Source organism: Microtus ochrogaster, chromosome 1, assembly GCF_000317375.1.
Source record: "Microtus ochrogaster isolate Prairie Vole_2 chromosome 1, MicOch1.0, whole genome shotgun sequence".
In the NCBI taxonomy this organism is placed as follows: Eukaryota; Metazoa; Chordata; class Mammalia; order Rodentia; family Cricetidae; genus Microtus; species Microtus ochrogaster.
The window spans coordinates 92,489,758-92,502,690 of record NC_022009.1 but is presented as its reverse complement, the minus strand read 5'-3'; positions in this window follow the sequence as shown (position 1 = coordinate 92,502,690).

Below are 12,933 nucleotides of genomic sequence, written 5' to 3'. Positions count from 1 at the left end.
TACCCAGGAGGAGTAAATGATAGGAAATAATCAAATTGAGGGCTGAAATCAATAAAATAGAAACAAAGAGAATAATACAAAGAACCAATGAAACAAAAAGTTTGTTCTCTGAGAAAAATCAACAAGTTAGATAAACCGTTACCCAAGCCAACTAAAAGGCAGAGAGAAAACACTTTAAATATTTCAACAAAGTAGCATGGTACAAATCAACTTATGAAACTCCATAAATTTCCTATATATAAATAAAGAATAAACACACTAAGAAAGAGATTATAGACATATTCCCATTTATAATAGCACCAATAACAATAAAAAATAATAAACCTATCAAGGTTGTGAAAGACAACCATAATGATACAATTTAACTTCAGTCTCTGAAGAAAGATATTGAGGAAACTCAAAGACACCTGTGTTCCTGAATTAATAGAATTAATATTATTTAAAAATACCATGCTACCTAGCAGGAGGTGGTGGTACATAGCTAAGATCACTGCACTTGGGAGGCAGGCAGATTTATGAGTTTGAGGCCAGCATGGTCTACGGAATGATTTTCAAGACATCCAAGGCTCTACAGAGAAATCCTGTCTCAAAACAACCAAACAAAAACAAAAGCATACAAAAAACAAAAACACATAAAGAAAAAAAAAAAGATTATACTACCAAAAAATAATTCTCACATTTAATGGAATCCCAGTAAAAATGACTACAAATTTCTTCACAGAAATAGGAAAAAAAATCACTAAAATTTGCATGAAAGCAGAAAAGATGTCAGACAGCCAAAACAATTCCAAGTAAAAGGAATACTGAAAAGATTACTATGCCATAGTTCAAGGTATTTTATATATGTATAGTAATGAAAACAATATTGTACTGCCACAAATAGAGACGTGCAGAGCAACGAAATGAAACAGAAGATCCAAACATGAGTACTGATAACTACAACCATTCAGTACTTATCAAGAGGCAAAATAATATAGTCAAGGAAAGACAGTGTTCTCAATAAAAGTCCTGGGATACTGTATGACCACAGACAGAGAAATAAAATTAAGCCTGCATTATCTCCCTACTCAAAAATTAGATCCACATGGATCCAAAACCTCAATTTGAAACTCCAGACACTAAAACAGCTAAGAAAATGTGTGTGTATGTGTGTATGTATTTAGTGTGTGTATGTATGTGTGTATATGCACACACATTCATATGCATATATATATGTATATGTATATACATGTAAGCTACAAGATATAGGTTAAGGAAAAGAATTTGTGTATAGGACCCCATTTGCCCAGGAATTAAGGTTTAACAATTAACAAAATAAGGTCTCATAAAATCTAACAGCTTCTGTGCAGCTACAGAAATAATAAATCAAGTGGAGAAAAAAACCACAGAATAGGATAGAATCTGTGACCACTATATATTTGACACATGGTTAATACTTGGAACATACTAAGAACTAAAAAAAAAAAAGAAGAGTGAAGGAAAAAAATGGTCTAAAGTTGGTTTTTTTTTAAATTGAACTATACATTTTTCTCTACTCCCCTCCTTTCCTCTCCCCTCTGCTTTAATCCTCTCCCATGGTCCCCATGCTCCCAATTTACTCAGGAGATCTTGTCTTTTTCTACTTCCCTTGTAGATTAGATCCATGTATGTATCTTTTCTGGTCCTCATTGTTGTCTAGTTTCTCTGGGATTATCATTTGTGATAGACTGGTTTTCTTTGCTTTATATCTAAAAATCACTTTAGTGCATGTGATATTTGTCTTTCTGGGTCTGGGTTACCTCACTCAATATGATGTTTTCTAGATCCATCCATTTGCCTGCAAAATTCAAGATGTAATTTTTTAATGCTGTGTAGTAATCCATTGTGTAAGTGTACCATATTTTTCGTATCCATTCTTAGGTTGAGGGGCATTTAGGTTGTTTCCAGGTTCTGATTATGACAAACAATGCTGCTATGGACATAGCTGAGCACATGCCCTTGTGGCAGGATTGAGTATCCTTTGTGTATATACCCAAAAGTGGTATTGCTGAGTCTTGAGATAGGTTGTTTCCTAATTTTCTGAGAAATTGCCACACTGAAATCCAGAGGGGTTGGACAAGCTTGCATTCCCACCAGCAATGCAGAAGTGTTCCTTTTTCCCCACAACCTCTCCAGCGTAAGTTGTCATCAGTGTTTTTGATCTTGGCCATTCTTACAGGTGTAAGATGGAATCTCAGAGCTGATTTTATTTGCATTTCTCTGATAACTAAGGATGTTGAACATTTCCTTCAGTGTCTTTCAGCCATTTTAGATTCCTCCGTTGAGAGTTCTTTTTTAGGTCTGTACTTCAGTTTTTTTTTTATTGGATTATTTGTTCTTTTGATGACCAATTTCTTGAGTTCTTCATATATTTTGTAGATCAGACCTTTGTTTGATGTGGGGTTGTTGAAGTTCTTTTTCCATTCTGTAGGTTGCTGTTTTGTCTTGTTGACTGTGTCTTTTACTCTACAGAAGCTTTTCAGATTCAGGAAATTCCATTTATTAATTTTTTCTTTCAGTGTCTGTACTACTGGGATTATATTTAAGAAGTGGTCTCCTGTGCCAATGCGTTCACATGTACTTCCCACTGTTTCTTCTATGAGGTTCAATGTGGCTGGCTTTATGTTGAAGTTTTTTGATCCATTTGGACTTGAGTTTTGTGCATGATGATAGATATAGATCTATTTTTGTTCTTCTACATATCGATATTCAGTTATGTCAGCACCATTAGTTGATTATGCTTTTTCTTTTTCACTTTATATTTTCTGCTTCTTTGTCAAAAATCATATATTCATAGGCATGTGGATTGATATCCATGTCTTTGTTTTGGTTCCATTGGTCTTCCTGTCTGATTTTATGCCAGTACTAAGCTCTTTTCAGTACTATAGCTCTGAAGTACAGTTTGATGTCAGGGATTATGATACTTCCAGAAGTTCCTTTATTGTTTAGGATTATTTTGGCTACCCTGGGTTTTTTGCTTTTCTATATGAAGTTGAGTATTATTCTTTCGAAGCCTGTGAAGAATGTTGCTGGGATTTTGATGAGCATTGCATTGAATATGTGGATTGCTTTTGGTAAAATTGCTATTTTTACTATGTTAATTCTATCTACCCAAGAGCATGGGAGATCTTTCCACTTTCTAGTGTCTTCTTCAATTTCTTTCTTCAGAGATAAAAGTATGAAAGTTCTTTTCATACAGGTCTTCCATTTGTTTGGTTAGAGTTACTCTAATATATTTTATGCTATTTGTGGCTATTATGAAGGGCGATGTTCCTTTGATTTCTTTCTCAGCCCAGGGAACAAATGGCCTAAGTTTTAAAAGTAGGCTAGGGACCTAAACAGAGCATACTCAATAGAAGTGATACAATGGCTAATAAATATTTCAAATATTTAGCAGTTAGGGAAAGGAAAATGGGCAAAGGAAAATAGTTCTGACATTTTGTCTTTCTCAAGCCAGAATGGCAAAGATCAACAAAACAATTGAAAAAATACAATTCTGATTGAATTGTGGGGAAAGGCAATCCTCATTTAATTTGTTAGAATTATGAAATGGTGCAACCACTCCAGAAATTAGTATGAAGAATCCTTAAAAACTAAAAATAAATGTAACATATGGTCCAGCTATACCATTCCATGGCATATGCCCAAAGGACATGACATACTATCCACAGATACAGGCTCAGTTGTATTCATTGCTTCTATGTTCACAATAGTAGAAGACAGAAGCACAAAGATCTATAGGCCACTGATGACTGCTGAGAAAGGGGGCACTGGCTTTCTACCAGGAGTGAGCCTCATAGTTAGTTATCCAGTACAAAACAGGACAGTCCTGAAACCAAATACACACAAACAAGAAAAACCGACTCAGCAGGTTGTACTTATATATCTGTCCATATATATGTAACAAGAAATCAAAGAAAAAAAATCTATCAATTTGAGTGTGGGAGAGGTTGGAGAAAGGAAAAGGGAAGGAAGGAATGACATAACTATATTTTCATTAAAATGTATTTAAAATTAAAAGTAAAGAAATTGTCAAAAAACATAAGAAGAACTCTGGAAACATAAGCTATTATCTCAAACACCCATCAAGAAATACTTGTTTCAATTTGATTTCCAGTACTGTAGTGATCAGAAAATGAGCCAATGGCCACAAATGTGCCCCATGCAGGAGAAAGTGTTTTACAAACTTAAGATGTGGCTACATGGGTTTGCAGTGTCTACATGTATGCCAAAAGAAAGTGTTGTAATTTACTCAGGTTTGCATTAAGTGTGGGCATTCATGCAGTTATTAAACCAAGAAGGCTCAGTATTTTGTTGAAATAAAATATTTTCAGATTTTAAAGGCCGGCTGCCTTGATGTAAATCAAGTTGAGTAATGCAGAAAGTATTTTCTTTGTAAAATAAAATTTAAAATAAATTACCTTATTAAATTTTTTTCTGGACCAACCCCAGGAGACTCAAGATCATAAAATGTAGAGAAATCATATCTCACCTAATGCCTCCTTTTTCTCTTCTGAAAGTTGTTAGGGTTTTGTTTTTATTGCTTGTGCACATTTAAGGTTTTATTCATACATGAGTGTATTGTATATATACAAACCCCGTTACTCTCACATCATTTTAGCCTCCTAATGCATTGTGGGAATGAGCCACCTGGCACACAGTTGAAAATAATTTCCTTTAACGAGAACCATAGGGTATTTAACAACTCGCAGTGTGGGTATGGACTCCAGCTGACTTTGGTGCTTCACATTGACTGAGATGCAGGTAGATAAAATATGTTTAGATTTCCCCCAAAGCAAATTAGTTGATTTCATAGCCATCTGTCTGAAAGGTAAGAACACTTCCAACTCTATCTATCTATCTATCTATCTATCTATCTATCTATCTATCTATCTATCTATCTATCTATCTATTTCTATCTCTCTCTCACACACACACACACACTTAATCCATGTTTATTTTTGAATTTATGACTGAGTGGGTCTAGTCTAATCAACCAGAAACCTAAAATGCTGGATGTGGTTTCAGAAAAAAAAGAGCAGGGTGTGGGGGCGGGTGAGAACTAAACTAGAGACTGTATAATTCAGAGTTTCCCCTACCTGGATCCACAGTGTCTGTGGCCACCAACGGCGCTTCCCCTGTTGACTCCGTCTGGCTCAGACATGTCTGTTGTGCATTTGAGTGGACCTGCTAGTTCTGGTAAAGAGATTTATCTACTAAGCGACAAGGAGGTTGCCAGATTCAACAGACGTCGGTTTAACTACACAGCATCGCATGCTGCCAGTGGTAGGTTATTTGATTTCTTTTCCTTGTAGGCTTTTCTTTTGAGGCCCATCCAAGAATATTGATTTCTCTCATTGAAAATTTGCTCTCTCCACAGAGGATCTTACTGCTTCCCTTCTACCAATGATTATATATGTTTAATGGAGCTTTTTATACTGAAGGGGTGCCAGAGGGCTGCAGGTTTGAATAACATCAGTTTTCTCAATGAACCTATTGCCTTTTATTTTCAGTGAATTATTGGATGTTTGGCTTTGTAATAATAAACCTTACACCTCTTGCACAGAGGTAAGAGCAGAGTGGTAGAGTGCATTATACTATGCGCCTGCAATTTCATTTCTGACAGTCCATAATAGTTATTAAATTTATTTTCTTTATAGTATTATAACATAAGAAAATACCGAGGAATTGGTACTTTCAATGAAAGGCTTGTGCATGATTTTGTTTATATTTTGTAATTAATGTTTTGCCTTTCATTTATATAAACTTTGTGAAGCCAGTACAAATCATACTCCACACCCAGGTGTTGTGACATTTGAACAATGGACTTTGTTCAGTTCATGAATCATTACTGTTAATACTCTTTTGAATTAAATGCTAATGTTTTTATAGACTCTTTGGTATCTCCTTTTCTGATTTCAAGTTCTGATCAAGGCACTTCACTGCATGCTTCTTCATGACTGGTATACAGAGGTCCTCTAGGAACTTAATCTTAGGGTTGGTTTATAATTTTCAAATCTATTTATTAATTAATCAAATTAAGTTACCTCCATTACAATTTTCAGAAAATTGTTATAAGTGAAACAACCATGATTGGCCAACAGGTGTCTCAGTTGTGGCAGTAAGGCAGGTCCTAGATCAGTACCTGAATTGAGACTTAATTACTAACAAATTTAGTTAATTATTTAAGAGTAGCATATCTGTATATGTAGAGGTTTGAGTTGGATAAAATATCAAAGAACCCAGAGCTTGCAAGCAGTCACAAGCCGCGAGGTTACTGGTTAGAGTTCAGGTCAGCCAGTCATTTGTAGATCCAAACTGGGAATGCAAGCCAGCGGAGCCTCTGCTCCCAAGCAGGCCTGGAAGAAGACAGAGAAACCACAGAGGAGTTTCAGCAAAAAGTGACAGGCGTCAGTAAGTTAGTCCCTTAGTAGCGATGACCAAGCTTCATGGGGCATGTGGGTGGCAGGAAATTGCCAAGTTGCTATATGGCAAGGCAATCAAATCGTGCACAACTCCAACTCAGACAGGTAGTTCAACTGCAGAGAAGTAGTTCAGCTGTGTGGGGTTGGAGAGGGCTGCAGATGGGGGTCTTGGCAGGGCCTGGTAATGGTGTGGATTCTGGCCACATGGGCAACAATTAGTTGGCATACAAGGGAGTTCCACAATAGCCTAAAAATAGAGTATAACAAAGGTTTATTTATCTGGGAATAAAGTCATACAAAGAGTAGCAAGCTGCAGTCTTCTGCATGAGCTGAGAACTGGTACAGAATCTAGCAGCCAAGAGGGCCACACACTTTTTGTCTGCATTTATAGTACGTGAGACCACTCCCAAGGTGGGCTAGTAAAAGCTGAAGAAGTTCTCACAGTGGGTGGGGAAGTTCGGAAGAAAGGAAAATGAAGAATGCAAACAAATTTGTGTCATTTAAAAAGAAATGTCATATTGATGCTAAGATAAAAAAGAAACAACACAGCAGAGTGAGACAATTGCTAGCCAAGGGAGATGAAAGTGTGTGTTCATAGAGTTCACTGAGTTACAAGGATGATAAACTTCTTAACATCTCCTTATCTACCTCCAAGTGTTAGGATATAGGCACTCATTGTGAAGCCAGTCTATACAGCACTGAGAATGGAATCCAAGATACCATGCATGCTGGGCAACTTAACTATACCCCAGCCATTTGAGTGTAATTTGTATGCGAGTAGAATGTTGCTGAGGATCTATGGACATAGTGTAGCTATGATACTGAAGGACCCTTCTTGAAGGAGCCATTCCACCAGAACACCACCTGAAGGACTAAAGAAGAAGGGCATAGATGCGCTCAATGGTACACAATTGTTGGGGTGAATGAAATGGGAAGTCCCCAGATCCTTTCCCTTCGGTCTCAAATCTTTGGATTCCTCTTTATATGACACCTTAAAAATCACTTGTTTGAATTTGAGCCTTCTACTACTTTCACATTATTACTGGAGTGATACCAGGTGCCTTTCCTATAAAACCAAAAGTAAATGGGTTTTGAAATATTACATCATAAAAATCAGCCGGTGATATGGACCTCAATAGGTCATTCTAAAATGCACACTAATATCAGAGTGCTTTATTTTCAATAAGAACTCAATATAAAGAAATATTTAATAGAAGTAAATTACTAAAAATCATGCACTATTATTTTTGCTAAAGACACAGGAAAGACTGTATAAGTGCTATTTTCAAAAGTACTGTGTTTGTCTTCTTTGCTTTAACCAGCAGCCTGGAGGCTGATCTAGAATTGCCTTTAAGACTGTGTACATGCAGTTCAACAAGAAGCTGCAGGGAAGGTAACACCTGGACATAAGTTGAAGATAAATTAATGTCTTATAGGTAACAAAGACAGAATTAAAGCTCCAAAAGAGCTTACTAAGCATTCTCTACCTAATTGTTATTGACTAAAATAAAGCAAAGTATGTGCAATTAAAAGGAGATAAAATTACCTTTTCCACTTGGTAGACAATTTTTCCCAGACCTAGGAAAAGATCACCATTCTCTGCAGAATGATGCTAGGCTTTCCAACATTTGGGACTGCATGCTCCAAAACCATCAGAGTCCCTTGGAGTGGAAGACAGGCTCCCCTTTTTTCTGGAACTCTTTCTTAATGATGTATGTTTTGCAGATACCCAGGAGATGCTTTGGGAAGGAGGTCCTGGGGTAAGAGATGTAGAGATTTTTGCAATCTCTCTAAGCTGGTGGCTTTGCACAGAGTCCCCACATGTCCCATGTAGGATGTGTGTCTCTGTAGTAGCCTGTGCAGAACAATTCCAAAGAATTTTATGTGTTCTACTTTAGTGGTGTATAATTTGTTGTTCTCTCTCTCTCTCTCTCTCTCTTTCTCTCTCTCTTTTTCTCTCTCTCATCTCCCTCTTTCTCTGTCTGTCTTTCTTTCTTGCTCCCTTACTTCTTCCTTCTCAACTTATTCTTATAACAAGATAGATAAAAACTTGTGAAGAAGCAGATGCTGGGAGAGAAGAATGCTTCAGTGTGGTAAGATATTGCCATCCTAGATTTTCTCACCACTGGTGCTGGAAGCTCCTAATGATTGGCACCAGTCTCACAATTGCTTCCTTGGAATATTAGTGTGATTGCAAAATGAAATAAATTAGTAAATTGGGGAAGAGAAGTGGGATTCCTTCTTAAGGACCATACTTTGCAAGGCAGACTGATACTCTGTAGTTTAATAAAATAGCCTTAATTGTGAAGATGGAATTTGTTTTCACAGCTGGCAATAATACAGCAATAATCGATTGAGATTCAGTTTGTAGCATGGATATTACATTTATTTTTATATACTCACAATTTAAGGTTATCAGGGACTCCCTGAATAAATCACACATATCTGTGTTGGGTAATAAGAAAAAGACACTGTGAACACCCTGAGAGGCATGTTGCTGAGAGGGGGAACATAGACCCAGTCATTCTTCTGGCTAAACAACACAACAGGGACTTTAATTTTTTCAATGCAATAAGGAAACTAATCATCAAATCTTGGCTGTGCTGCCACCCATCCCTTCTTGCTTCCCCTGGCTACTGTGATATCTGTCTTCTAATTGAGTGGACCAGAAAGGTGGTGATACCGTATGTTCAGCAAACTGCTTATGCTGGAGCCACCAGGAAGGGAAGGTTCTATAGATGCTCATATGCCCTAAAAATGCTGCAGCATTTCTACCTGAGCTCTGAAAATTACTGCTGAATCAGGAAGCAATGGATCACATCAACACTTGGAATACTGAAAAGATCAATCTTTTTTCTGTCTGGTCCATGAGCAGCTTCCGTCCAACACATGCAAGTACTGTATAGAACTAGTTCTCTTGCCTATTTTCTTAGACAAATATCAACTATAAGAGAGAAAAGTGAACATCTTGATCTTGTTTTAGAATAAGGTGATGCGCAGATCAAAGAGAACACAAGTCATTTTAAAAAAAAAAATCTACAATATTTATTTTGGCTTTTATGCAAATTCAAAACCTATTTATCTTTAAAAATGAAGGAGAAATTAAAGTTTGGTTATCAAATATAATAGCAATGTTAGAAGACTATTCAGTAAACATCTGGCCTAAACTCATGGAAAAAGCATATGTCTTAAATTTCAGGATATTTCATACATTTAAGCAAAGTTTATAGGACCAGATAAGGCTCAAAAGGTAAGAGCTTGATGTCATCTGGTCACCTGAGGTTAATCCTTAGAACCCACATAATGGAGGGAGGGAGGGGATTCCTGTAAGTTATTCTCTAACTTCCATTGGTATGCCTACACACACACACACACATGGACACACACACACACACTCATGGAAATATGCACACAGAGGCATAAACATACATAGGCGCACAGAGACTCGTGCACACATATGGGCACACGCATGCTTGCACCCACATGGACACAGAAACACACATAGGCACAAACACATGTACATGGAGAAATAATTAGATAAATTTTAAACAAGGCTAAAAATCAAGAGTTTTTTTCTGTAATCGCATTGCTTCCCTAACTTTCAAAGTAGGGAGATGGAGATGAATCGAGTGTACTCAGACCTCCTGTGTCTCTTCTCTCAGTGGGTTCCGGAATGTGAAAAACAAGAAAGATTGCAATGATAATGCACAAAAAGACTAGAATTTCAACACATATGCATGCCTGTGCATGCACACGCGCGCGCACACACACACACACACACACACACACACACACACACACACACACACAGCACATTAGTCATCACAGACAAAATCAAATTTTCTTCTCCAGTTTGCCTGCCTAACCTGACTGAATTTCCTTACAAAATAATACGCTTCATATGAAGTCAAGCGTGGCTTCTGACTGTGAAGGACTCAAATAATCGCAATGAAATATTCCACCTGCATTAGCCTTCCCACTTCATGGACACAGTTTCATTTCCCTGAGGCAAGACTGACGGGACATTCTCATGTTTTTCTGTCAACACGTTTTTATTAACGATATGGTACAGGACTAAAATATTATCTCTTACATTATGGAAGATTAGTTCTCAGGATCATTGTTCCCTCAGGTTCTCATTTATTAAACTCATGTGGGAAAATCCATCTTGTAATGTTCACATTGGTCAAGAACAAAGTTTTCATGCCATCATCTCCTTTATCCTATGCAGCTTCCTCTCCTCTGTCTGGTACAGTGTCCACTCAGGTATCATATGCACTATCATCTTGTCTATCCTACACAGTTTCCACTTATCCAGATACAACCTGTATTCTCACTCTGTGATAAGAGTGATCACCCTTTGTGAAAGTTCTAGAACCCACATAAAGATTTTGTATGACAGACAGTGCCCTCAGTCATTATCAGAGTGAGTTATGACTCTACCTTCCCAGTAGAGTGCCAATTCACCTCATCTTTCACTTTAACCTCTGTATACATGATGTTTCCACTCTGTGTGTTATTACAAGCAGCTAATTTACTACAAATTTTATTATAAGAAATTAGAATTATAGTGAGTGAAGAAACTATGAGTTTTAAGGGTAGAGGTGGGGAACTCCACAGTAAATTGGAACAAGGTTTAGGATGTGAAGGCAATGCTCTTTCTCTTAAGTCATCCAGTCTTGGCCAAGTCACATTCTGCTTGCCAAATAAAAGGGTGTGAAAATGAATTAAACAAACAATAGGAGCGTGGGTAGCACACACATAACTATACACATCTGTTTAATTGTTCCAGATGTCCCTATGACGAACATTACAAAATAGGTCACATCTTCATCTCAGAAGGAAGGTCCCCACTGACATCTGATATTCCATCATTGTCCTTTCCCCTAAAAGCAGAGATTCTCACTAGTTCATTCAGCATAGGGGTGTGGTTCCTACATAGGAAATTTTTAGCATAGGCTATGAGTGCCTTCGATGGCAGGTAGAGCCAGACATCTGGTCCAGCTTGTACCTCTACTTACATTCCAATTTTGGCCTTCTGGCTTCTGCATCCATGGGTGTCCAGTGATAAGATTTTAATAATGCTTATAATAAAGGGAAAGTCACACTAAGGCAATCAGAACAGGCCACACCTTGTGAGTTTCTTAAAAATCTCTCTCTCTCTCTCTCTCTCTCTCTCTCTCTCTCTCTCTCTCTCTCTCACACACACACACACACACACACACACAGATGGAGGCACATTCCTGTACTTTTTAGACACGTGTTGTTAGACAAAGCTGGGATACCCGTTATCTGTAGCACATTTACATTCTTCTCTATGAAGCCATAAGTAGAACAATTCTTCCATTCTGAAAACGTAATCCCATTATTCACATTCCTTCAATCTCTACTTTTTTTTGCATGCTCCAGATTGCCACGAACACTGACAACTAATTCATTAATATAATGAACACTAATTTTAAAAAAGAAAAAGATGAGTTTTCTCAGTCTCAACCTCTTTTCCACGGGGGTTTTGAAATAAATGAATAAACGGATAAACCTAGATGGGAAAGATCAGCCCATGGTAGGAGGTAGGCAGAGCCAGGACAGATGATGGAAGAGGGGATGGGATAGGAAGGAAGGAGGGTAGCACAGAAACAGGAAAAAGTGGGAGTAGGAGAAGGGAGGAAGAGATGGAGAGAAAGGGAAGAAAAGAGAACACAAAGGAAATGTAGGTAGAAGAGGGAAAGGGGACGAGAGCAAGAGAAATGGAGAAGAACAAATGGAAAGAACATTATGGAAAGTAGCTAGGAAAGGAAAAAATAAAAGAAGCTGTGTATGATTGGTCACATCTGGGCATGGCTGGTCACAACTAGGGATCATAGATCATGCCTGGCATATTGGTTCACATCTGTGCACAGGAGCTCACATCTAGGCATGAGAGGCTACACCTGTGCACTCAAACCTGAGTTTGGTATACTGTGATGTAACATTGCTACAAGCTTCAGTGATTTAAAATGCCTTCTGTTTTGCATGTTTTCCACAGTGTGGCTTTCTTGCCTGGACTTGTACTACAACGTGAGGGTCATCATCCTCTCCAACAAAATGAAGAACCTGAGCTTATTACCACATGCCTAATAATCCAGGCTTATTCCCATTAGTCATTAAAAACCACATGTCATGGGTTCCAGTGAATTTCTTCACGCATACAGAAAACTATGAGGCTCATTGTTCAAGCACTGTAAGTGGTAAAGTATAATGTCTGAGTATGGAAAAAATGTAGCATCAGCTACAGGTCCCAGAGCCCATTCAATGGCTTCACTCACAAAAGACAATGTAGAGTACTTGATACTTAAACTATTTCTCATGAGTGTGAAGTTTCCTAGTTACATCCACATGATATTATTTCATATAATTTGATAGCTGTTCAAACTTGCCTTCAGGGCATTTTGGATTAACATGTGTACGAGTGTGTGTGTGTGTGTGTGTGTGTGTGTGTGTGTGTGTGTGT